The 27,945-nt window shown below is 50.5% G+C and overlaps 1 protein-coding gene and 1 pseudogene across 2 annotated transcripts in view; one reads left to right on the top strand and one right to left on the bottom strand.

The window, feature by feature from the left end:
• The window catches only part of LOC140418992 (uncharacterized), a 226,194-nt gene that overhangs the window by 123,795 nt on the left and 74,454 nt on the right, over window positions 1–27,945 (top strand). The window lies entirely within an intron of this gene.
• Window positions 9–27,859, bottom strand: LOC140418997 (uncharacterized; annotated as a pseudogene).

The following is a 27,945-nucleotide window of genomic DNA, read 5'->3' as shown; positions in this document are numbered from 1 at the left end:
AAATGATGTTTCAGACAAAAAAAACTCTTTATTCCTCTGGTGTGACCATGTTAGAAATTACATTAAAGATGTGTACATTCAAGCCCTTTATCCGCCGCTCCCCCGCCACTATCACCACCTCCACCGTCGCAAGGAGGTCCGGCGACTCTCACTCGTTCTAAAACCCATGCTAATCAATTCCCACAGATGAATCAAGAGTTAGTCCTGGAAAAAGAGGGGGCACTAGAGGTGGAGTTCCTTGATTACCCAGACGATTATCAGCCGCAGTGTCAGTTTCCCGTCCGGCAAGTTCCCAATATAGCATACAACCCTGCCAACCCCCGGGGCCCAACAACCAGGCATTTCAAAATAATTATTATAATTAATAAATTAATCACATTTGATACTACTGATTCAGTATTAATAAATTATACAATATAAAACAGTCAAACAGTTGATTGATCAGTAACATTTCAATAATAGTATTTCAGCTCAAATTCATCAATTGGGGGTACAGTTGGAAGATAAGTTGGGGTGGATCAAGTTTTTGATTTCTTTTTGGATATGTAATGCCAAATCTTTAACTTCTTTAGAGTTATTGGGAATGAAAGTACAACATTCTGCACTTTAACATCTTCTGGATTATACACAAAAGCTTGTTGAAAGGGTTAATTTTCTTGCAGAGACAAAAAGAGGCGTATAGCTTGGAATGATGCCATTCGCATCTCCAAACTCCAAAAAATAAAAAATAAATATTTGTCGCTCAAATGGACTGGGAGTAAAAGTTGGATTGCTGCCAAATTCCCGTTATCAGGTGTCCTTGAACGATCTGTTCCTTTTAATCTGAGTTGTTTTGGTTTTTGTAAAACCAGCTTCCATTGTTTGAAGTTTTAATTTCCCGGCTAATTCTAAACATTTATTTTAAAATATCAAACACAATAACTTATTAAACATATAGGTTTTCTGTAGATGAATTTGTCGATTCTATTAAAGAAGGCACTACTAGCAAGAGATGTTGGTTTCTTAAAATTAATAAAGCAATATTCAGAATAATGACAGTTCTCTTAAGTTGACAGTTCTTGACTATCCCTGTAGAATTCACTAGAGGCACTTATACAGAATCTTATTCGGCAACAAGCTGACTCACCAATACCAAATGCTGATCTGAACCTATTCACCGATGGTAGTTCATCCATCGGTGAAAGGGGGGATTGATTATCAGGGTATGCAATTGTTAACCAACAAGGAGAAAGGCTTGAAGCAGCAGCATTCGAAATTCCCTTTTCCGCCCAACAGGCTGAACTTTTTGCACTTATTCGAGCTTGTGTATTAGGGAAAGATAAAATTGTAAATATCTACACTGATTCCCGATATGCCTTTGGGGTCACACACGATTTTGGCCAATTATGGAAAAACAGGGGATTTCTGACGTCAGCAGGTACTCAGATATCTCATAAACAATTAATTACACAATTATTACAATCTCTAATGCTTCCAAAACAGATTGCGGTTATAAAATGTGCAGCACATACAAATGGAAAAACTTTAGTGGATGTGGGCAATAGGCAGGCGGACCATCAGGCCAAAGAGGCTTCTCGCTTAAAAGACATGGTGGTCCCCAAAATGATGAGCCAGACTAAAAACCTAGATAGTCAGTCTCCCTCTGAAAAGCCAATGCCGACCATCACTGACGTCATTTAATTACAGGAGGACGCTCCTGGCTGTGTAAAAAGACTATGGGAAGAATTGGGATGTTGTTATGATTCTGTAAACAAATTGTGGGTCACCCCGGCAGGGCAGACTTGTATGCCCGATGCATTGGCAGCCTGGGTTACCGAATGTGTTCACTTTGCAACTCATTGTGGTGCGCGAGCTACGGGTGATGTATTGCTTAAAACATGGTGGCATCCACGACTGCAAGATATAGCACAAAACATTAGCAGTCGTTGCCTAGTATGTCAACAGTATAATCCTGGTAAAGCAATACCCTGTGAAAGGGTACCGGAAGGTCCCTTTGAGACACTCCAGATGGATTACATTGAGTTGGAAAGATGCCAATGTTATAAACATGTATTAGTTATTGTTGCTGTATTTAGCAAATGGATAGAAGCTTACCCCACTGTAGATAACAAAGCTTCCACGGTAGCAAAAGTTTTGATGTGAGAAATTGTTCCTAGATTTGGGATTCCATATCGATTAAGCTCTGATAATGGACCTCATTTTGTGGGACAGATTAACAAATAATTCTGTGCTCAGCTGGGCATAAAACAACAGTTGCACTGTGCATATAGGCCACAAGCAGCAGGAATGGTGGAGCGCGCCAACCAGACATTGAAAACCAAACTAGCCAAATTACAGGCTGAGACAGGCGCTACCTGGCTCAAACTATTACCCTTTGCCCTTTTTCAAATTCACGCTACACCCGCAGGAAAAACCCGATTAAGCCCTGCCGAGATATTGTACAGAAGGCCTTTTCACACTCCATGGGATCAGGACAAACCAAAAGATGTCAACTTTCACCACATGACCACGGAAATGGCCAATTACGTTATAGCTCTAACAAAGATTTTAAAAGGCCTCCACTCGCGGGTCCGAGCAGCCCATGGGGAGATACCCCCCTTATCCAGTACTGTCACCATTAACCCAGGCGAGTACGTTATGATCCGGAACTGGGTTCGGAAAGGATTAGAACCCCGATGGGAAGGACCACACCAGGTCCTACTCACTACTCCCACTGCTGTAAAAGTAAAAGGCAGAAATGCCTGGATCCACATCCACCATTGTAAGGTTGTGAAAATGCAATAGAGAATAACCCTCTGTTCCGAGCCCTAGGTAATAACTTCAGCATCATTCACGGGATGAAGGACAGCCTTATTATCGTAACTTTTGGAAACTGGAGGAGAGGCCAAGCGAAGAACCTGTGGCCCCAAGGGAAGACGGACTCATCACCTGTCGAGGAGACACCTTACAGTGTCCCAGTCAAGGCCCAGGAGAAGGACCTTGGAACGCGACCCCTGCGGACGGATGTTCAGCCTACGTACAACGATACAATCGGACCATACTCATCAGTGGAGTGACTAAGGGCAACCTACCCTGTCATCAGGTCAACTGTAAATGGGACTATAGATGCAGAAACAAAAACAAAAAAAGACTGTACCCTTGGGATGCGTTGACCAAGGGAGGGCAAGGCTGCAGGAAAAAAGGGAATTACAGGTAAACACGTATCTGTATATGTCATATGTGTACGCAAAGGATATGAATGTTTCTGGTTGCTGAGTATGTACACATATCCCGACCTATGCTAAGGGAGGGTTCCCCCTCAGACCTGTTCCCCTTAACCTGTCAGAAACTGTAGAATGGTATATTTACCAGAATGGTACTCGTCAATCCCCCAGGACTATAAGAATTGCATCTATGGTAAAACACCCAGACGGCGGGGCAGCTTCTAGTTTATCGTTTCTCCCCATATCCCCAAGACCTTGGAAAGAGGAGGGCTATCTAATGAACACCTTTGAGATGTGGTACCAACCAAGTTATAACAAATCCCACCAGCCTCCGTTTCTTACCCTCATTAATACCACCAACATGGGAAGACCACTGGGGATATGTTTGGTAAGGAATGTGGTAAAAGGGATATTTGTAGGTGCTAGTCAATGCGAGCAGATTTGTGGTGGCCAACATATCCGAGGTCTATCCCGTATATACGTCTCCTCAGTTTTATGGGTGTACACTGGACGTCCCATACGCGAATGGGACAGGTACCTTCAAGTACTCCCTGATGGCCCAAGGATTTGATGTGGACAAACTCACTTCATACAATGGGACGTATTTTATTTGTGGCCACAAGGCATATCCCTGGCTGCCAGAGAATTGGACGGGATCCTGTTATCTGGGGTATGTAGTCCCCTTTATACACCACCTCACCAATTTAGGCGACCATTACCAAATGATGAAGCGACAAAAGAGAGAAATAACCAAAACGCAACGATACTTTGGAATCCTGCTTCCTCATGTCAGGGTAGCTCTTGCAATAAAGGAAATAAGGAAGATAGCAAAAATCCTGGAAGAGGTAGCAAACGACACCACTGAAGCATTGAGATAAATAATGAAATGGTGGCAATAAGAACCGTAGCCCTACAAAACCGAATGGCCCTCGATTACCTCCTTGCAAACAAAGGTGGGACTTGTGCCGTGATCGGTTCGGAATGTTGCACCTATATCCCCGATAGTTTGGAGAACACCCACCTCGTGGATCATATCCGCACAGAGGTTAAGAAACTGCATGAAATATCAAGAGATGTGTGGTTAGATTGGTTGTTTGCCGGATCATGGGGGTCTTACCTAGTGCATGGATTGATAATCCTGGTAGTTGTAATACTTGTCATAATGATGCTTAGCTTCCTGATGAAATGCTTGTGTAAAAGTGTCAGTGCAGCAGTAATTTCTCAACAGTTAATGCAGCAACATGAAGTGCGCCTTGAAGAGTTAATGGATGTGAAAGAAAGTGCAGAGGAACGTAAGAAAATGATAGAAGTACAGATAGAATGGGAGAGACTGAGACGATTGGCTATGGATTAGAAGTTATCATGAAATGATAAAAGGGGGGGAATGAGAATATGGCTCAAGCTATAGAATGACGTAGTCTGGCGCTAGAATCAAACTTTACGGGAAAAACAAAATGTTAGGTAAAGCTTTGTGTGAAGGAATGCCAAGACAGGCTGAGGTCACTTGTTTTTGTACCAGACAAATTGCAGTAACGGCCTTGAGAATGGTTGCGCTAGGCTGGAAGATAATAATAATTTTTTTATTTTAAAAAAATTTTTTATTAAAGGTTTTCATAAAATATCAATAACAAAATGAGAAAGAAAAAAGAACCCAACAGGGTTAAGTACAAAACACAATCTAATGGAAGATAATTATAATTAAACTAAAAGCACAGATGAAAGGCAAGGGGGGCTGCCTTCAGCAAAATGGAATGCGAGGGAGCTGCCCTCAGATGAACCAAAAACGTATAAGAACTGCTGATAGATGTATTGACTTTGGCCTGCTATTGTAACTCTCAAGAGATACAGTGGTCTTAGCCCCGGCTGAGAAATAAAACATATGTTAAAGTAACGAGGTGTTTGACTGATCATTTCATCCGGACTGGCTACAAAAGAATCCTCATGGGCGGCATGGTGACACAGCGGTTAGCACTTTTCCTCAGGTCGCCGAGGACCCGGGTTCGATCCCGGTCTCGGGTCACTGTCCATGTGGAGTTTGCACATTCTCTGCGTGGGTCTCACCTCCACAACCCAAAGATGTGCAGGGTAGGTGGATTGGCCACGCAAAATTGCCCATTAATTGGGAAAAAATTGGGCACTTTAAATTTAAAGTAGCACAGTGGTTAGCACTGTTGATTCACAGCGCCAGGGGCCCGGGTTCTATTCCCGGCTTGGGACACGTGGAGTCTGCACGTTCTCCCCGTGTCTGCGTGGGTTTCCTCTGGGTGCTCTGGTTTCCTGAAAGACATGCTGTTAGGCGAATTGGACATTCTGAATTCTCCCTCAGTGCACCCGAACAGACGCCGGGGTGTACCCATAAGACATAGGAGCAGAATTAGGCCACTCGGCCCCTCAAATCTGCTCCACCATTCAATCATGGCTGATATTTTTCTCATCCCCATTCTCCTGCCTTTTTCCCATAACCCCTGATTCCCTTGTTAATCAAGAATCTATCTATCTCGGTCTTAAAAACTCAGTTAATTGGCCTCCACAGCCTTCTGCAGCAAAGAGTTTCACAGATTCACCACCCTCTGGTTCAGGAAATTCCTCCTCACCTCTGTTTTAAAGGATTGTCCCTTTAGTCTGAGATTGTGTCCTCTGCCTCTAGTTTTTCCTACAAGTGGAAACATCCTCTACACATCCACTCTATCCAGGCCTTGCAGTATCCTATAAGTTTCAAGAAGATCCCCTCTCATCCTTCTAAACTCCGAGTACAGACACAGAGTCCTCAACCGTTCCTCATATGACAAGCTCTTAATTCCAGAGATTATTCTTGTGAACCTCCTCTGGACCCTTTCCAAGGACAGCAGTCCTTAGATACGGGGCCCAAAACTGCTCACAATACTCCAAATGGGGTTTGACCAGAGCCATATACAGCCTCAGAAGTACATCCCTGGTCTTGTATTCTAGCCCTCTCGACATGAATGCTAACATTGCATTTGCCTTCCTAACTGCCGACTGAACCTGCACGTTAACCTTAAGAGAATGGTGGATAAGGACTCCCAAGTCCCCTTGTGCTTCTAATTTTCTAAGCATTTCCCCATTTAGAAAATAGTCTATGCCTCTGTACCTCCTTCCAAAGTGCATAACCTCACACTTTTCCACATTGTATTCCATCTAATGGAACATATAACTTTTCTTGTTCGCCACGGTTGTATCACTTTTCCTTTTGGAATTTTGTTCCTTAATAGAACATATATTTGTTGTATAAATGTGAAATAAAAGTCACAAAATACCCAGAGGACTACAGGCTGCTTTCCCCTTTGAGAGAGAAAGCAAGAGAGAGAGAGAGAGCGAGCGAGCTGACTGGTGGTGATTTAATCTGAGGGTCACCACACCTCAGGCGAGGGGTAATGTTGATAAGGCCGGGCCTTCATGGCTAACCTCAACCGGTGTGGGAGTCGAACCGCGCGGTTAGCCTCACGCCGTATCACGAACCAGCCGTCCAGCCAACTGAGCTAACCGACCCCCTGGTAAATATGTAATAATTCCTAAAATATTAGCTGTTCCCTGTCTCCCACCAGTTTCCCAGTCCACCTCAGACAATTTGCCCCTCAAACACGGATAGTAACACCCAGATAAGTGAGTAACACCCGGATATTTTGTTTTTAAAATTTAAAATACCCAATTCTTTTTTTCCAATTGAGAGGCAACTTACCGTGGCCAATTTATCTACCCTGGAGTTTGGGGGCGAGACCCACTCAGACATGGGGAGAATATACAAACTCCAACAGGCAGTGACCCAGAGCCAGGATCGAACCCGGGTCCTTGGCACCATGATCCAGGTAAATTAAACCAAAAAAATGGTAACCACCAGGGCCCATCTCCATGGTACCATGGCATGATTTGGGAGGTTCCAAACAGAAATAGGAACTAAATATCTTCAAACTTCCAAACACACTTTCACTCTGTGATCCTTGTGCAATGTGAAGCCAGGTATTAGTAACAAGGCTCAAAGAGCATCAGCCCACTGGAGGCAAAGTGGTGAGACCGGCCAGTCCAGCAGAAAGAAACCCTCCGACCATCCCCACTGACCACCTGTCAGAATGAACAAAATGCAGTCCTGGATGCAGAGCAGAAACAATAACAACAGAATCCAACCCCTGTCATCAATTGTGAAATTGTTGGTGTCACAGCAGATGCGATGAAACATGCAATCCCGTCTCACATTGAGAGGTGGACGGCGTCTCCCCAGTGCGAACTCGCTGGTGTTTCCGCAGGTTTGATACTTGACTAAATCCTTTCCCACACCGAGAGCAGATGAATGGTCTCTCCCCAGTGTGAACTCGCTGGTGTCTCCGCAGGCCGGTTACTTGAGTGAATCCCTTCCCACACTGAGAGCAGGTGAATGGCTTCTCCCCAGTGTGAACTCGCTGATGTCTCCGCAGGGTGGATGAATCAATGAATCCCTTCCCACACTGAGAGCAGGTGAATGGCTTCTCCCCAGTGTGAACTCGCTGATGTTTCCGCAGGCGGGATAACTGACTGAATCTCTCCCCACAAAGAGAGCAGATGAACGACGTCGCCCCAGTATGAACTCGCTGGTGTTTCCGTAGTATAGATGCTTCAGTAAATCCTTTCCCACACTGAGAGCAGGTGAACGGCCTCTCTCCGGTGTGAACTCGCTGGTGTGTCTACAGATGGGATCCTTGAGCAAATCCTTTCCCACACTGAGAGCAGGTGAATGGCCTCTCCCCAGTGTGAACTCGCTGGTGTCTCTGCAGGTTGAATCGTTGAGCAAATCCTTTCCCACACTGAGAGCAGGTGAATGGCCTCTCCCCAGTGTGAACTCGCTGGTGTGACTGCAGCTGGGATCCTTGAGCAAATCCTTTCCCACATTGAGAGCAGGTGAACGGCCTCACCTCAGTGTGAATGCGTCGATGAGTCTCCAGCTGCGATGGGACTCCGAATCCCTTCCCACAGTCCCCACATTTCCTCCGTTTCTCCATGTTTTGGGTCTCCTCGTGACTCTCCAGGTTGGACAATCAGTTCAGAACAGGGTATGGTCTCTGCCCACTGTGAATGTTATGTTTATTCAGGCTGTGTAACTGGTTAAAGCTCTTTCCACAGTCAGTTCAGTGGAACACTCTCACTCGGGTGTGTGTTGTGTGGATCTTGGTGCTTTTCCAGTCACACTGATATTTGAAATCTATAGCTGGCAGTTCGGGCAAACATTTCTCCTTCTAGATTCAAAGGCCGATGATATTCAGGTTAAAGGGAATCGAGTGACTGTCAGATCGAGACGTAACATTTGAGATTTCTGTCTGTAATTCCTCCTCGTCTAATATCCTGTAAAAACAATTTACAAAATTCATCACTGTCAGTACAGGACAGAAATTCAGAACACACAATTCTAATTTCTATGTCACATTTTTTCCTCTCTCTTATTCCCCGAAAGCTGTAAATCTCCATCCCACACACTCCCTCCATTCTCACTCTGCTGTATCTAACATTCACCCTCCCTATTCTCTGAAGGTGCTGATTCAGGCTTATTGACAGACCCAAGCTCACAGATTCCTGTCCAGGAGATCACAACAAATATGAGCTGCAGTCGGCCATTCGGCCCATCGAGCCTGTTGAACCATTCAATGGGATCATTGGCTGATCTACCACAGCACCGTTTTCCCACACTATCCCCATATCCCTCGACGTCTTCAATATCTACAGGAGGACACAGAGAACCAAGTGGAGTGGCATAACAACAACAATCTCTCCCTCAATGTCAGCAAAACTAAAGAGCTGGTCATTGACTTCAGGAAGCGAAGTATCGTACACATCTCTGTCTGCATCAATTGTGTCGAGGTGGAGATGGTTGACAGCTTCAAATTCCGAGGTGTGCACAGCACCAACAATCTGTCCTGGACCACCCACGCCGACTCTACGACCAAGAAAGCACAACAGTGGCTATACTTTCTCAGGAAACTAAGGAAATTCAGCATGTTCACATTGACTCTTACCAACTTTTACAGATGCACCACAGAAAGCATCCCATCTGGCTGCATCACAGCCTGGTATGGCAACTTTTCGGCCCAAGACCGTAGGAAACTTCAGAGAGTCGTGAACACAGCCCAGTCCATCACACAAACCTGCCTCCCATCCATTGACTCCATCTACACCTCCCGCTGCCTGGGGAAAGTGGGCAGCATAATCAAAGACCCCTCCCACCCGGCTTACTCACTCTTCCAACTTCTTCCATCGGGCAGGAGATACAAAAGTCTGAGAACACGCATGAACAGACTCAAAAACAGCTTCTTCTCTGCTGTTACCAGACTCCTAAATGACCCTATTATGGACTGACCTGATTAACACTACACCCCTGTATGCTTCACCCGATGCCGGTGTTTACGTAGTTACATTGTGTACCTTGTGTTGCCCTATTATGTATTTTCATTTATTTCCTTTTCTTTTCATGTATTTAATGATCTGTTGAGCTGCTCGCAGAAAAATACTTTTCACTGTACCTCGATACACGTGACAATAAACAAAATCCAAATTCAATCCAACACTGACGCACAAAAAACACCTGACCGACCTACCTAACCCCATTTGCCAGCAGTTGATCCATAGCCTTGAATGTTATGACATGCCAGTCTTCATCCAGGTACTTTTTAAAGGATGTGAGGCAACCCGCCTCTACCACCCTCCCAGGCAGTGCATTCCAGATTGACCCCACCCTCTGGGTGAAAAGGCTTTTCCTCAAACCCCCCCTAAACCCCCTGCCCCTTGTGACTGACCCTTCAACTGAGGGGAACAGCTGCTCCCTACCCACCCTGTTCATGGCCCTCATAATCTTGTACACCTCGATCAGGTCGCCTTTCAGTCTTCTCTGCTCCAATGAAAATAACCCACAGCTATCCAACCTCGCTTCATAACTTAAATGTTCCATCCCAGGCAACATCCTGGTGAATCGCCTCTTGACCCCCTCCAGTGCAATCACATCCTTCCTGTAATGTGGTGACCAGAACTGCACACAGTACTCCAGCTAATAATAATAATGATAATCTATATCAGTGTCACAAGTAGGCTTACATTAACACTGCAATGAAGTTACTGTGAAAATCTCCTCGTCGCCACAGTCCGGCGCCTGTTCGGGTACACAGAGGGAGAATTCAGAATGTCCAATTCACCTAACAAGAAGTCGTTCTCCATTTAGAAAATAGTCTGCCTCGATTCTTCCTTCCAAAGTGCACAACCTCACACTTTCCATATTCTATTACATCTGCCACTTCTTTTCCCACTCTCCTAACCTGTCCAAGTCCTTCTGCAGCCTCTCCGCTTCCTCAACACTATCTGTCCCTCTACACATCTTTCTATCATCTACAAGCTTAGCAACAGTGCTCTCTGTTCCTTCTTCCAGATCGTTAATGTATTGAATAGTTGTGGTCCAGCACTGACCCCTGTGGAACACTGATGGCAGTCAACAGGCTGCCATCCTGAAATAGACCCCTTTATCCCCACTCTCCTGTCAACTAATTCTCTTAACCATTTCAGTACCTTGCCCCTAACACCATGGGCTCTTATCTTTATTTTGCAGCCTGTTGTACGGCACCTTGTCAAACGCCTTCTGGAAACCCAAATGGATCATATCCACTGGCTCTCCATTGTCTAACTTACTTTTTACCTCCTCAAAGAATTCTAACAGATTTGTCAGGCATGACCTCCCCTTGATGAAGCCGTGCTGACTCCGTCCTATTTTACCATGCACTTCCAAGAACTCCGGAATATCATCCTCAACAATGGACTCTAAATCTTATCAACAACCAAAGTCAGACTAACCGGCCAAAAATTTCTCATCTGCTACCTCTTGCCTTTCTTAAACTGGGGTGTGACATTCGTCACTTCCCTGTACCCCGGGAGTCCCTTGACTCCAGTGATCCCTGAAGGATCACCACCAATGGCCCCACAACCTCCGCAGTTATGTCCTTCGGAACCCTGGGGTGTAGTCCACCCGGACTGGGTGTTTTATCCACCTTCAGACCTTTCAGCTTACCCAGCACTTTCTCCTTAGTGATGGCCACTACACTCACCTCTGCCCCCGACTTTCTTTCCTCCACTCCCAGTTTTCTCTTTCCCTCTCCTCTGTTGGACCGCCCTCCTTGCCCCTGGATTTGGAGCATCTTGTGAAGGCACTGCTGGTAGTACCGCTCCAGTGCTTTTGAGGTGCCTGCTCCAGGTTTTCCAAGTTTCTGAAGCTTTTAGAGGGTAGAAAGAATGAGGGATAGCCAAGAGCTCATGGAAAGCAATGGCATGCATGGTTTCACCAGCGCTGCCAATACAATTGATGACCGAAGCAGTCATGGCCCTTCCCACTGAGAGCAAAATGTGGAGGGGAACTCATCAAGGACAGAGTCAGTCAGTGCTCACTGGAGGGAACATTCTGAAGAACCCCTCGACCGAGACTCTGTCTTTGGCTTTAACGTCCTCAAATCCATTCCTCAGTATCCTGTCCGGCTCAGTCCCCGTGGTACCCCGATCTGGAGCGGAGTGAAAAAGCCATTCAACAGCTGAAAAACAACACGGCCTCTGGAGCAGAATGAATCGCTGCTGAAATTCTGAAGCATGGCGGGGTTACACTCCTGGCACAGCTACACAATCTCATATTCCTCACCTGGGAAGATGGATGCATGCCGGGGGATCTCAAAGACACTGTGACTATATTCAAGAAGAGAGCCAAGTCTGATTGTGGTAACTGCACAGGCGACTCCCTGCTGTCTGCCACACAGAAGATCATTGCCAGGATCCTCCTCAATGATCCCCTCTTCGTGGCCAACGAGCTCCTTCCAGAGTCACAGTTAGGTTTTCTCCCTTCATGAGGCACCAAAGACATGATCTACACTACTTGACAAACCCAAGCAAAATACAAGGAACAGCACCAATCGCAGTTCTTGGTGTTTTCTGACCTCACAAAAACGCTTTACACCGTCAAAGTGATGTTTTATTCAGTATGTTCTTCAAATTTGGCTGTCCTCAGAATTTGGCCACCATCCTCCGCCTGCACAATGATGACACACAAGCCATGATCCTCATCAATGGAAACACCAGAGACACTATTTAAGTGAAGACTGGGATCAGACAGGGCTGTGTCACTGCACCAACCCTCTTCCCCGTCACAGTAGCACAGTTGTTAGCACTGTTGCTTCACAGCACCAGGGACCTGGGTTCGATTCCTACTCAACCGGGACCTGGGATTCATGTCGCATTACATTCATCCCCCACCATCTGGCCTGCGAAATCCCACCAACTGTCCTGGCTTGATACAATTCACACCTCTTTAACCTGGGGTTACCCCATCTCTGGATCTGTAAAGATTTAATCACCTGCTAATGGTCGCATTCCAAGCATTGTCTGGCATCTTTGAATTTGTCTATATATGTGTTTATGGAACATACCTCTTCATTCACCTGAGGAAGGAGCAGCGCTCCGAAAGCTAGTGACATCGAAACAAACCTGTTGGACTTTAACCTGGTGTTGTAAGACTTCGTACTGTGCTCACCCCAGTCCAACGCCGGCATCTCCACATCATAGTTAATCACTGCAGTGTTAAAGTAAGCCTACTCATGACACAAATAAAAATTATGATCTCACCTCCGGCAAACTACCAGCGGGTGTGGAGATAATCGACAGGACAGGAACCCGACACCACCTTCAAAATAAAACCTGAATCAGTTCAACCTCAGACATTAAGCTCCAGTTTGCAAATGTCTGATCTGTTTGTTCAATCCATCTCCCTTGATTCTATAACCATTAATACTCTTGACTCACAAACTTCTATGAATCTCAGTTTTTAGTTTCTATTGACAGAATCTGAACAGAATTCCAGATTTCACTATATTTTCTGTGAAGTGATTTCTGACTTTGCTCCTGAACAGCCCAGTCTCAGTTAAACAAATAAATATCACTGATTTGGACATTTAAATGGTGACAATTGTTTTACTCTTAACTGGTTATGTAACAGTATTTCAAAAACATAATAATTTGAGTAAAACTCTGCGGAAGCTGGAAATGTGAAGTGAAAACACAAAGTTGTGGAAATCCTCAGCAGGTTTGGCAGCTTCTGTGAAGAGAGAGAAAGAGAGTTAACATTTCCAATGCAATCTGATTCTTCTTCAGAACTGAGTGTTTGCAGCATTGTGATTTCATTCGGCAAACATACTGAATGTGAACTTTGTGGTTCTTACAGATATCTAGCTGTAAATCTGATTTCAGACCTTCCTCTGAACACTTTTCAACCTCAGCTCCAGCTCAGTGTCCTTCACTAAAGACCCGGAAAAAGAATCACCGCCACAAGATGGCGGCGGCCGCCGGGTGTTGTCACCTGAGCGGAAACTCGCTCACTGCCTCTTCCCATACTAAGATGGCCGCCTTAGCGCCCTGCTCCAAGAACAAAAGACTCGACTTCCATTCCCAAGATGGAGGCGGTTGCCCCGGGGCCTGTCATTGGGGAGGAAGCCCCGCCCACTCCATCTTCCCTAACCAAGATGGCTGTCCCAGCGCTCCACGCCAGGAACAAAAAACCCGACTTCCATTCTCTAGGTGGTGGTGGTCGCCGGTTGCCCCGGGCCTGTAACAGGGGAGGAAGTCCCGCGCACTCCTTCTTCCCATACTAAGATGGCCACCCAGCACTCTGTTCCAAGAACAAAAGACCCCACTTCCTTTCCCAAGATGGCGGCCGGTTGCAGGGTAAATACAGACCCGGATTACCTTCTTCTTATTGATCGTGACCCGCCGTCAATCACTCTGGAGCCATTGTGAGCTAGAGCATGCGCAGTGCAGGTTGAAGCTGGACTCAGGCGGGTGAGTCGAGGCCCCAATAAGACCCATTGGTTTTATTGTCAGTCTGCAGACAGGAGCTGGAGAACTGAACCCAGGCAGAGGAGAGGGAGGGAGGGACAAAACTGGGAGTGGAGGAAAGAAATGGTGAGATGGGTTTGGATTTCAGCCCAGGGAGGAGGGAGACTGTGTGGGATGGGGATTTACAGCTTTGGGGGAACAAGAGAGGAAAAAAATGTTCCAGAGAAACTAGAATTGTCTGTTCAGAATTTCTATCCTGGACTGACAGTGATGGCTTTTGTAAACTCCTTTTACAGGATATTAGAAGCGGAAGATTGGCTGACAGAAAACTCAACCAAACATCAAGATCAGACAGAGTCACTCAATTCTTTAGAACCTGAATATCACAGTCTTTGAATGTGGAAGGAGTAATGTTTGTTCAGTTTGTGGGAAAAGATTTCAAACATCCATGTGATTGGAAAAGCACCGAGACCCACACAGACAGTGAGTGTTCCAGTGAACTGACTGGAAAGAGCTTTAACCAGTTACCTCGACAGAAAATGCATCACACCATTCACAGTGGGGAGAAACCATCCATGTGTTCTGTATGTGGACGAGAGTTCAACTTGTCATTCAACCTGGAGAGACACAAGGACACCGGCACCATGGAGAAACCGTGGAAATGTGGGGACTGTTGGAAGGGATTCAGTTACCCTTCTGAACTGGAAATGCACCGACGCAGTCACACTGGGGAGAGGCCATTCACCTGCTCCACCTGTGGGAAGGGATTCACTCAGTTATCCAGCCTGCTGACACACCAGTATGTTCATATTGATCAGACACCTTTCAAATGTTCTGACTGTGAGAAGAAATTTAAACGCAAAAAAAATCTGTTGAGACTCCAACTCATTCACAGTGAGGAGAAGCTATTCACCTGCTCCTTGTGTGGAAAGGGATTCACTGCTACATCTAACCTGCAGAAACACCAGCGAGTTCACACCGACAAAAGACCTTTTAAATGTCCAGACTGTGGGAAGTGCTTTAAAACGTCCGGGGAAGTGACCTGTCATCAACGTGTTCACACTGACGAGAGACCATTCAGATGCTCTCACTGCGGGACTGGCTTCAGGCGATCATCTGAACTTACTGTACATCAGAGAATTCACACTGGGGAGAGACCGTTTACCTGCTGTGTGTGTGGGAAGGGATTCATTCAGTCTTATCACCTACTGAAACACCAACAAATTCACTCTGATATAAAACCTTTTAAATGTTTTGACTGTGAGCAGAGCTTTCGAAGCAGCAATGGCCTAGTGATGCATCAGCGAATTCACACTGGGGAGAGACCATTCACCTGCTCTGTGTGTGGGAAGGGATTCACTCAGTCATACAACCTGTTGAAACACCAACAAATTCACTCTGATATAAAACCTTTTAAATGTTTTGCCAGTGATCAGAGCTTTCGAAGCAGCAATGAGCTGATGATACACCAGCGAGTTCACGCTGGAGAGAAATCGTTCACCAGCCCCGAGTGCGGGAATGGATTCACTGACTTACAACTTATGCTGAAACACCAGCGACTTCATGAGTGTCTCCAGGGATTGGATTCAGCTGTTTTCGCTGCTGTCAATCAGATCCAGGACTGAATGTGTGGGTTAACCCTGAGGTGTGTAAGAAACATGCCCCAGTCACTCTCTTCCATGGTTCAGAGCTCCGAGATACAGACAAAAGGCTCCTTTACAACTGTGTTTAGAGTCAACAAGATTAATTCTCGTACCAGCCTCCCCGAAGAGGTGCCAGAATGTGGTGACTAGGGGCTTTTCACAGTAACTTCATTGAAGCCTACTTGTGACAATAAGCGATTTTCATTTCGTGATGAATGCTGGAAACTGCAAGATTTTAGTCCAGGAGTCAAGAGTTTACCCAAAAACGGGATCCAAGTCATTGGTAATTTTAAAGCAATTTATGAAAAAGCAACAGTTTAGATTTGGTACACCAGCTAAATCGGCAGGAAATACATGTGACCCACAACATGTGAGAATGGATTACTGGTCCCGGATCAGGGAGATGCTGATCTCTGGGGCTGGAGGTGACAGTCTCCTCGGAATGGTTTACTGGTCCCGGATCAGACACTCGGACAGGTGAAGCCGATCCCCGGGGCGGAGGTGACAGTCTCTTCGGAATAGTTTACTGATCCCGGATCAATCACTCGGACAGATGGAGCTGATCTCTGGGGCTGGAGGTGACAGTCTCCTCGGAATGGTTTATTGATCCCGGATCAGACACTTGGACAGATGGAGCCGATCTCCGAGGCTGGAGGTGACAGTCTCCTCGGAATGGTTTATTGATCCCGGATCAGACACTCGGACAGATGGAGCTGATCCTCGGGGCTGGAGGTGACAGTCTCCTCGGAATGGTTTACTGATCCTGGATCAGACACTCGGACAGATGGAGCTGATCTCTGGAGGTGACAGTCTCCTCGGAATGGTTTACTGATCCCGGGTCAGACACTCGGACAGATGGAGCTGATCTCCGGGCGGAGGTGACAGTCTCCTCGGAATGGTTTACTGATCCCAGATCAGACACTCGGACAGATGGAGCTGGAGGTGACGGTCTCCTCGGAATGGTTTACTGATCCCGGATCAGACACTCGGACAGATGGAGCTGATCTCCGGGTCTGGAGGTGACAGTCTCCTCGGAATGGTTTACTGATCCCGGATCAGACATTCGGACAGATGGAGCTGATCTCTGGGGCTGGAGGTGACGGTCTCCTCGGAATGGTTTACTGATCCCGGATCAGGGGGGGGGGGGGGGGGGGTGGTTAGAGTAGGCTGGGCTCCGGGGGAGTGCCGGGAGGGGGTCCGTGCCGGGGAGGGGGATGGGGGGTCCGTGCCGGGGTGGAGGTTGGAGGGGGGGGGGTCCGTGCCGGGATGGAGGTTGTGGGGGGGGGGGTCCGTGCCGGGGTGGAGGTTGGGGGGGGGGTCCGTGCCGGGGTGGAGATTGGGGGGGGGGAGTCCGTGCCGGGGTGGAGGTTGTGGGGGGGGGGGGGTCCGTGCCGGGGTGGAGGTTGGGGGGGGTCCGTGCTGGGGAGGGGGATGGGGGGGTCCGTGCCGGGGTGGAGATTGGGGGGGGTGGGTTCGTGCCGGGGAGGGGGATGGGGGGGGTCCGTGCCGGGGAGGGGGATGGGGGGGGGGGGTCCGTGCTGGGGAGGTCCGTGCCGGGGTGGAGGTTGGGGGGGGGGTCCGTGCCGGGTAGGGGGATGGGGTGGGGTCCATGCCGGGGAGGGGGATGGGGGGGGGGGTCTGTGCTGGGGAGTGGGATGGGGGGTCCGTGCCGGGGTGGAGGTTGGGGGGGGGGGGGGGTCCGTGCCGGGGAGGGGGATGGGGGGTCCGTGCCGGGTTGGAGGTTGGGGGGGTCCGTGCCGGGGAGGGGGATGGGGGGGTCCGTGCCGGGGTGGAGATTGGGGGGGTGGTCCGTGCCGGGGAGGGGGGTCGTGCTTGGGAGGGGGATGGGGGGGTCCGTGCCAGGGTGGAGGTTGGGGGGGGGTCCGTGCCGGGGTGGAGGTTGGGGGGGGGTCCGTGCTGGGGTGGGGGATGGGGGGGTCCGTGCCGGGGTGGAGGTTGGGGGGGGGGGGGGTCCGTGCCGGGGTGGAGGTTGGGGGGGGGGGGGGGGAGTCCGTGCCGGGGAGGTGGATGGGGGGGGGGTCCGTGCCGGGGAGGGGGATGGGAGGGCAAGTGAGTTGGTCCACCTGGCCAGGTGCCAGCCTCCAACAGTTGGACCCATGCGGTCCATGCCACCTTGCTGGGGGGAGGAGGGGATACGGGCAATGATGACATGTCGTCGTTCCCCTCCCCCCACCAGGCCGTCATGTTTTCAGATCATCCAGCGATGTTGGCCGCCGTGGCGGTAGCCGCTCATGTCTATGTTGCCCTGGATGAGGAGGAGGAGGAGCGTGCCAGGCTGCTGCAGAGGGGCAGGCGGCAGCCGCCCAGGCTGGAGGGACACCTGACCGACAGGACGAGGAGGGGGAGGAGGACGTCGCGGCCCCACGGCAACGGAGGCACCCGAGGGCGCCCCGTGTGTACCGGCCCAGGCAGTCATACCAGGACCTCACGGACCGGGAATGCAGGAGGAGACTCCGGATGAGCCGGGAAACCGTGGCACACATCTGCCACCTGCTGGCACACCTGTCACCGCGTGGCACTGGCGGGGGACACCCTCTCCCCGTGTCCGTTAAGGTTACGGTGGCCCTGAACTTTTATGCAACGGGGTCATTCCAGGCACCGAGTGGGGACCTGTCCGGCATATCGCAGACATCGGTGCACCGGTGCATCCGGGCAGTGACAGATGCCCTATGTGCCATGGTGCACCGCTACATCCGCTTCCCCGTGGACCGGGCCAGCCAAGATGCCCGGGCCGTGGGCTTCTCTGCCGTGGCCCGGTTCCCCATGGTCCAGGGCGCGATCGATGGGATGCACGTCGCCGTGTGGCCACCTGCAGATAACAGGGCCGTGTTCACTATTCGATGAACGTACAGGTGGTCTGCGACCACCGCATGATGATCCTGCACGTCTGCGCCCGTCACCCAGGCAGTGTGCACGACTCATTCGTGTTGTCGCGGTCATCCAACCCCGGCATGTACGAGGGACGCCATCCCCGGCTGAGGGGCTGGTTGCTGGGCGACAGGGGCTACCCATTGCGATCGTGGCTGATGACGCCTATACGGAGGCCACGCAATGAGGTGGAGAACCGCTACAATGATGCCCATGTAGCGACAAGGGGAGTGTTAGAGAGGTGCTTTGGCGTGCTGAAGATGCGTTTCAGGTGCCTGGACCTCTCTGGGGGCGCCCTCCAGTATCGGTCAGATAGGGTCGGCCGCATTATTGTGGTATGCTGCGTCCTACACAACATAGCCCAACAGAGGGGCGATGTGCCGCAGGCAGAGGAGGGCGGAGTGGAGGAGCAGCAGGAAGAGGCGCAGTCCTCCCCAGATGAGGGGGATGGGGGTAATGGTCAGGGCAGATGGGGTAGACACAGGCGGGTGGCTGTCCACCGTTACCGGCTGGCCCAGCGGGCACGGGACAGACTGATAGACACCCGCTTCACTGACTAGATGGGCGTGGGAATCGGGTAGTATGGCCACAGACCGCACACCATGGCAACAGCCGACCACCCACACCCCCCACCCATCCACACCCTCACCCCCCTCCCCAACCCCACCCACATGCACACCACACCCCATTGCCGATCCACCTGCGGCACAACGGGCCGGGCTCACACAGTTGCGGGTGGACGCGTGTCTATCGCAGGCCATGGAGGATGATGAAAACCCGCCCTGCGGTGAGCTCCTGGCTCTACATCGTTGGACTATGTCTGACCCATGGCCACAGTACCACAATCCACCTGGACCATCCCTGCATGCGGCTGTGACACTGCAGCGCACAGTCCCGTCCTCTGCCCGGGGGATGTTGATGGCGGCCCAGGGGGAAGGGGGCAGACTCACCTGGGGCTGAGGTAAGACCACCCCTCACACACACACTTGCGCTCAACGTACATGACACCCCCGCACACTTTGGACAGAGCACAAAGGCAGCTTCTGTAGGTGTAACATTGACTTTAATAACCAAAGGAGTTCATGCACGTGCCCTAGCCCCTAAAACTCATCTGTGCCCTGCAACCATGCCAACTTACTCAGTGTCTAATTGTTTGGCCTTACGGGCCCTTTGACTACGTCTACGTGGTTCCCCAGATGGTACAGCAGAACTGGAGGTGGACTCCTGTAATTCCTGTCCTCTGACACTGGATCCCTTTGGCGGCCGTTTCCTGGGGCGTCCTGGCCTAGATGGGCCAGGCTGCGGCCCGGGCGACTGGGATGGCGAGCTGCCAGCCTGTCTTGCCCGTTGCCCACCCGATGCACCTGGGACGGAAGGGGGGGGGGTCCGAGGTGTCGCGGTGTACCGGGACCTCCCCTACAGAGGGAGCCGGGACGGACCACACCACCTCCTCCTCCCTCGGGGTGCCCAATGGCCCCCAGACCTCTACATGGGTGGGGGATGCGAACGGACTGGCCATCCGACGCCCCCCCGACATCTGGCGCTGCCAGTCCTGGAGGCCCGTGCTGGTATCGACAGGGGTCTGCAGGTTTGCAGCCATGGAGCCCAGGGGGTTGGCAAACCCTGTCTGTGACAGTGCGACGCCGGCTCGCACATGCCCACTGGCGCCGATGCCCTCAGCGATGGCCTGCTGAGACTGGGCCATGGCCTGCAGAGACTGGGCCATGGCCTGCAGAGACTGGGCCATGGCCTGCAGAGACTGGGCCATGGCCTGTTGAGACTGGGCTATGGCGTTGAGCGCCTCTGCCATCTGGCGCTGGCACTGGCTCATGGCCTCCTGTGAGAGGGCAGCCATTTCCTGGGCCACAGACGCCGCCTGCACGGAAAGCCTCAGGCCTCGCAAACCGTTCCCCATGTCTGACACCGTCGCACCCATTGCCTCCACCGCGGACGCCACCCGTGCGGTGTCGGCCTGGGTGGCATGCATGACCGGCACCACTCCCAGCTCCTGGACGTGGGTGGACTCCTCCACCTGCGACCGCAGCCGCCGCAAGCCGCCCGTCACCCTCTTCGCTCGTCTCCGGGTCGGTGGTTGCATCAGATCTATGTGTGGGTGTGGTAACTCCAGGAACCCGGGATCCATCTGGGCGGCAGATGTTCGCTTGGGCTGGGCTGCCCTCCGACCGCCCGGCCCCTCTGCTGCTCCTACCTCCACCTGCTGTACCGGGACGGCTGTGTTGTGCGCACCAGTGAGTGTACCAGACGCCTCATCACTAAAGTGCCCAACCGTGGTGAGTGTTTCTGCGATGGTGGAGGGTGTTGGTGACAGCAGTGGCGTTGTGTCGTGCTCTTCGTCCCACTCTGAGTCCATGGCACTTTGGGGTGGGGGTTCGTCTCCACCCATCCACTCTGAGTCACTGTCCGGTATTTTGTCTTCCTGGGTAGTGCTGTCCCGGGTATTGCTGTCCCGGGTACTGCTGTCCCGGGCAGTGGTGTCCCGGGCAGTGGTGTCCCGGGCAGTGGTGTCCCGGGCAGTGGTGTCCCGGGCAGTGGTGTCCCGGGCAGTGGTGTCCTGGCTCGGATGTGACGGGGGCCTGTGGCTGCCCCCCTCGTCGCTGGGTGGTCGCTCCCGCACGTGACGGGGGTGTCGTCTCCCTGTTGCTCCAGGTCTTTCCGTCTCCCGTGGTGTGCGAGGGGCATCCTGCGGGCGTCGCATGCTGGAGGGTGCGGGTCTCTCCGTCTCCCGTGGCCTCCGAGGGGCATCCTGCGGGCGTCGCATGCTGGAGGGTGCGGGTCTCTCCGTCTCCCGTGGTCTCCAAGGGCATCCTGCGGGCGGTCTGCATCTGCGGGGATGGGTGCCTGGACGTTTGGTCCTGCGATACACAATGAAGCATGCATGGTTGACATCAGGCAGTGATCAGGTGATACGGGGAGGGGGGATATAGGGGAGGGGGGATATGGGGACGGGCTGTCGATGGCTCACTTGCTAGTACGCCCCGGACCTCTGCATCAGCAACCTCCCGGTCCTCAGGTCTGCCAGCCAGTTCCAGGGCCCTTTCCTGGTGTTCGGTCAGTGGCCTCTCATCAGCGGGGCCTCCTCCAGTCCTCACATGCTCCCTATTGTTGTGTGCGCACTTCTCCTGTGGGGGGGGGGGGTGGCAGGGGTAAAAGGCAACACTGTTAGGCAGGTATATGAATGCACGCCATCGGTTGCGCGTACATTGCAGAGGTTAAGGTTAGGGCTGGATTCACTTGGGGATATGGGGGATATGGGGGAGGGGGATATGGGGGAGGGGGGATATGGGGGAGGGGGGATATGGGGGAGGGGGATATGGGGGAGGGGGGATATGGGGGAGGGGGAATATGGGGGAGGGGGGACATGGGGGAGGGGGGATATGGGGGAGGGGGGATATGGGGGAGGGGGGATATGGGGAGGGGGGATATGGGGGATGGGGGATATGGGGGAGGGGGGATATGGGGGAGGGGGATATGGGGGAGGGGGGATATGGGGAAGGGGGGATATAGGGGAGGGGGATGATATGGAGGAGGGGGGATATGGGGGAGGGGGATATGTGGGAGGGGGATATGGGGGAGGGGGGATATTGGGGAGGGGGATATTGGGGAGGGGGGATATGGGAGGGGGGATATGGGGGAGGGGGGATATGGGGGAGGGGGGATATGGGGGAGGGGGGATATGGGGGAGGGGGGGATATGGGGGAGGGGGGATATGGGGGAGGGGGGATATGGGGGAGGGGGGATATGGGGGAGGGGGGATATGGGGGCTATGGGGGAGGGGGATATGGGGGAGGCTCACCCTGCCTGCTCTGACGAGGTCGTTCACCTTCTTGTGGCACTGGGTGCCTGTCCGTGGTGTCAGGGCCACAGCGGTGACAGCCTCTGCCACTTCCCTCCACAGACGCTGGCTGTGGCGTGGGGCAACTCTGCGGCCGTGCCCGGGATACAGGGCGTCCCTCCTCTGCTCCACCGCGTCCAGGAGCGCCTCCACATCGCGTGACTCGAACCTCGGGGGGAGCAGCGCGGCCTTATGAGCCGTCACGCCGTGCGGCGCGTATGACGCTGCACGGCGTGAACCACTGCACAAGCGCGGATCCCATTACGTCGCTGCTAGCCCATTTCGAGCCGGAGACTATCGACCCATTTTTCCGACGTGACGCAAGTCGGATTTGCGCCGTGTTTTGCGCCGATCGGCGGACTTTCCGCCGATAACGGAGAATTTTGCCCCTGGTTTCAGGGTTTGTAACAGAGAGAACAGGCCTGTGCTGTGTGTGTCACCCAGCAAGCTGCTGTGGAAGCTTTGTTACTGAGAGCCAGAGAGAGCTCGTTCTATTCACAGTCAATGAATTTCTGACATTTTATCATAGAATTTACAGTGCAGAAGGAGGCCATTTGGCCCATCGGGTCTGCACCGGCTCTTGGAAAGAGCAACCTACCCAAGGTCAACACCTCCACCCTATCCCCATAACCCAGTAATCCCACCCATCACGACGGGCAATTTTGGACACTAAGGGCAATTTATCATGGCCAATCCACCTAACCTGTGCATCTTTGGACTGTGGGAGGAAACCGGAGCACCCGGAGGAAACCCACGCTGACACGGGGAGAATGTGTAGACTCCGTACAGACAGTGACCCAAGCCGGGAATCGAACCTGGGACCCTGGAGCTGTGAAGCAATTGTGCTATCCACAATGCTACCGTGCTGCCCCCTTATCATATTAGAAATAAGCAGAAAACCTAAATTCTAAAGTTAGTCTCAGCGGCCGTGACAACTATCATCGATTGTTGGAAAAACCCATCTGGTTCACTCATGCCCTTTAGGGAGGGAAATCTGCCGCCTTTACCTGGTCTGGCCTCCATGTGACTCCAGACCCACAGTAATATGTTTGACTCTAGTGCCGAGCAGGCCACTCAGTTGAAGGGAAATTAGGGATGGGTAACAAATCCCGACCTTTCCAGTGACGTCCACATCCCATAAAACAATCCAAAATAAATCCTCACCCCCTTCAGCTCCCCCGACATGCTTCACTCCACCATTGGCAGAGGCACTTTCACCTACCGAGGTCCTGATTGAGCTGCTGTCTTTCCCCATTCTTGTTCAGTTTTTCAATATTTATATATTTAAATCTCGATTGAAACATAGTCTTGTTGTGACGCTGAGATCCAGAGGATTTTAAATCTGTTAAAGTCAATCCCCATCGAGTACACAGGACTCAACTGGTCCGAACTTTTTATGTCATGAATAAACCAAGATCTTACAAGATGTTTATCGGGAAGTTGTTTTTCTCTGAGACCAGGGATGGTCAAACTCAGTCCCAAAGTTCAGATATGGGCCTTGAGCCTGGGCTATGGGGCCCACGTACATGGAGCATTATTCCTGGATGTCCTTTATCCCTGAATTTAATCACATCCCAATTGGGGGCCATGCCGTCAGCTGACTGTACTCTAAGCTCTGGAATTTCATCCCTAAACCTCTACTTTTCCACTTCATTTTCCACCTTTAAAACTCTCCTTATAACAAAACTCTCTGAACAAGACTATGGTCATCTGACCCAATGTGTTCTCATATTCCTGTGAAATGTTTGGCACATTTAATAATGTTTAAAATCGTGATGTAAGTATAAGGTGTCATCGTTCAGTCAGACCTAATCTGATCACTGAGTGAGTGAGTTATTTGTTAGAATGAGAGTGAAGGAGTGGGATTGATTCACAGCCTGAGTCACCAGTTTAAGGACAGGAGGAGAGAGAATCTGGAGAGGAGAAAAGAATCAGGAGGAGACTGGAGACTGAATCTGGAACAATGAGCAGAGAGGGGGAGGGGAGTGTGTGGGACTGAGATTCATAGATTTGGGAGAATGCACCATAGAAACTGGAATGGTCTGTTCTGAATTTCTATCCTGCATTTACACTGAAAACCTCCTTTTACTGGGAGTTAGAGGGAGAGGATTTGCAGACAGAAAATTCAACGTCACAATCTTGACAAGATCTTTCAGAATGACTTATTCCATGTGTCTGATTATGAAAGGAGAATGATTAATCTTTCTGTGGGGAAAGTTTTAAAATAATTTTGACTGAGAAAGCCTGAGACACACAGACACAAGGGCCAGCAGTGCATCTCGGATTCAAACATGAGGTGTGCAAACGGGTCTGGTTTAGTGTCAGACGTTACTAGGGAGAGGAATGGAGCTGGTAGCTCGGGAATGAAAACAATGAATTTGATTTTCCCAATATTTAATTGGAGGAAACGTCTGCTGATCCACCACTGGATATCAGACAAACAGGCTGAGCATTTAACAAAGGTGGAGAAGTGGAGAGAGGTGGTGGTAGAGCTGGGAGAGGAGATGGGTGCTGGAGATGGGGCAGTAATTTGTAAGGATGGTGGAGTCAAGGGTTTGCTTTTTGACAAGGGTCGAATGACAGCAGAAGGGGAGGGACAGTACCTGATAGAGAAAAGATTCAACTAAGTCAGTGAACATGGGGAAGTTGGGTGATCTGTTTTGTGGGAATAGGCTCGATGGAGCAGGAGCTGGATCTCATGGACAAGATGAGCTCTGAGAGGGCATGAGAGAAGATGGTAGAGAAGATAGAGAAAGATGCAGTTCTGTGGAAAGATCATTTAGATCCGAAGATTAACTCTGATTCTCCTCCACATTGCTGGAGGATATGCTGATGACAGGGGGACTGGAGAAGGGGGTAGTGTCAGCGGTCTACGGAGCTCTTTTGGAAGAGGAGAAGGCACCACTGGAAGGGATCAAAGGAAAATGAGAGGAAGAGTTGGGAGAGGATATGGAGGAGGGGTTCTGGTGTGAGGTGCAGCGGAGAGTGAATGCCTCTACCTTGTGTGCAAGGTTGGAGCTGATACAGCTGAAATAAAATGAAAAAAAAAGAAAAATGAAATGAAAATCGCTTATTGTCACAAGTAGGCTTCAAATGAAGTTACTGTGAAAAGCCCCTAGTCGCCACATTCCGGCGCCTGTTCGGGAGGCTGGTATGGTGGTATACAGAGCACACCTCGCGAGGGCAAGGATGAGCCGATTCTTTGAAGGAGTCGAAGATGTGTGTGAACGCTGCGGGGGGGAGGGGGGGTCCAGGTCGCCATATTTGGGGTAGGAGACCATATTTGGGGTGTTGGACCGGCCAGGGTTGGAAACGGGTGCGGAGGCACATGTTGTAGCCTTCGCCTCGTTGATCACCCGAAGACGGAACCTGATGGGTTGGAGAGCAACCTCTCCACCCTGGCGCGGCGGGGGGATCTGTTGGAATTTTTGACTCTTGAGAAGGTTAAGTTTGAACTGAGGGGAAGGACATAGAGGTTCGACAATTCATGGACATTATTCATTATGCACTTTCATGAACTGGATAACATCGAACATTAGTTTGGGAGGGGGGGCGATAATGGGGGTGAATGGGGGATTCCTGATTCCTTTTTGTCAGTTGTTTATGTGAACATGTGAGCGAATGTTTTGGGTTTGGTGGGAGGATGGGATTGTTGTTATTGATATGGGGATTGACATATTTGTTACTGATTATTGTTTATTGTTGGTGGGTGTAAATTTGGGAGAAAATGATTCTCTCTTCACAGATGCTGCCAGATCTGCTGAGTTTATCCAGAATTTTCTGTTTTATCTCAGATTTCAAGAATCCGCAGTATTTTGCTTTTATTAAATTGCCTCTTGAGCTGATAAATGGTGTTAATGAGCACAAAATAGAAGTTTTACTGCTTTATAAAGCTCTGATAAAGCCACAATTTGAGTATTGCATCCATTTTTGGTCACCACTCTTCAGGAAGAATGTGAAGGTCCTTGAGAAGGTGCAGAAGAGATTTTGCAGAATGGTTCTGGCAGAGGTGGTTGAGGAGATTTAATTCAGATGTAGAAGATTCTGATGGGTTTAGGTAAAATAGACAAAGAAAATCTGTTCCCATTCACTGGTTGCACAAGAACCCGGGGACATATTCAGGTTTTGTAAAAGATATGGGAGATGTGAAGGGGACCGATTTTGCAGTCAATGGTAATGACTAAAGTTGTGGCTCAGGGGAGGGCAGAAATGGACACGATGAATATTTTCAAAAGGCAATTGGATAAATATTTAATGGCAATAGACCTGCGAGGATAGAGGGATGGAACAGGGGAATGGGACTGACTGGACTGCTCTTGCGAACTAGCATAGACTCAGTGGGCCGAATAGCCTCCGCTGTGCCACAATGACTATGACTATTTTCTGTAATCACATCGTATAATTTAACTTTGGGATTCAGCAGCGGCACAGTGGTTAGCACTGCTGCCTCACAGCATCAGGGACCCGGGTTCAATTCTAGCCTTTGTTGGAGTTTATACATTCTCCCCTTGTCTGCATGGTGCTCCGGTTTCCCCACCGTCCAAAGATGTGCAGGTTAGTGGATTGGCAATGCTAAATTGCCTCGTAATGTCCAAGGATGTGTAGTTCAAGTTCTGGGTTATGCGTATTGGGTGGGGTGGATGGAGGAAGCATAAATGGGTAGAGTGCTCATTTTGAAGGGTTGGTGCTGGATGCCCCCCCCCCTCTCTGCACTGTAGGGATTCTTTGATCACTCAAGGAAATCTGTGCTCTGCACTCCCTCTGAGGCCATTCTATTCTCCCAAGGTTTGTTGCCCAGAGTTGAGTTTTCAAGGTGTGGTCGAACCAGGGTTTCTGAATCTCGGGGTTTTTCCAGTCACACTGGGACCTGAAATCTTCCCTCACAGACAGAACAGACAAACATTTTACCTTGCACACTCAGATGCTGCTGATATTCAGGTTCTGATGTATCGCTGACTCTGTCAGATCACAATGTGATACTTGGTTTGAGTTTCCCATCGATCAATGCTCCACTTTTAACTTGCTGAAAAAGAAAGTTACAAAGACCTTCAACTGTTTGTCTAAGATATAAATTGAGGTGACATAAAATTTGTCTTGGTTTGAATTTGCTGTGTGTAAATCCTCCCCTTCTAACCCCCTATAAAAGGAGTTTCCAGAATCCATCACTGTCAGTCACAACATTCTCTCCTCCTGCTGACAGGCCAGGGAGCACTGCGCATGCGCCCTGCTGCAATATGGCTGCCGTTATTCTGGGTCTGTGATGCAGAGCAGCCCAACAACGTCCTTTGCAAACACAGGATCAGGAGCTTCTGATTCGGGGTTTGAGGCATTCATGCTGTGTTTATAAAGCCCCCTTCCCTGCCACTCCGCTGTCTCTGCCCCCACACCTCGCGACCCCGTGACTCAGTTCATCGGATCATTTTTCCCCTCGCCGCCCAAGTCCAGGCACGTACCGCACTGCGCATGCCCAATTCAGAGGCCGCACTGCGCATGCTCTCGTCAGAGACTGCACTGCGCATTCTCCACT

This window comes from Scyliorhinus torazame, chromosome 5 (assembly GCF_047496885.1).
Source record: "Scyliorhinus torazame isolate Kashiwa2021f chromosome 5, sScyTor2.1, whole genome shotgun sequence".
Classification (NCBI taxonomy): Eukaryota; Metazoa; Chordata; class Chondrichthyes; order Carcharhiniformes; family Scyliorhinidae; genus Scyliorhinus; species Scyliorhinus torazame.
Note: the sequence above shows the minus strand (reverse complement) of the source record. Positions and strands in the feature narration are given on the sequence as shown.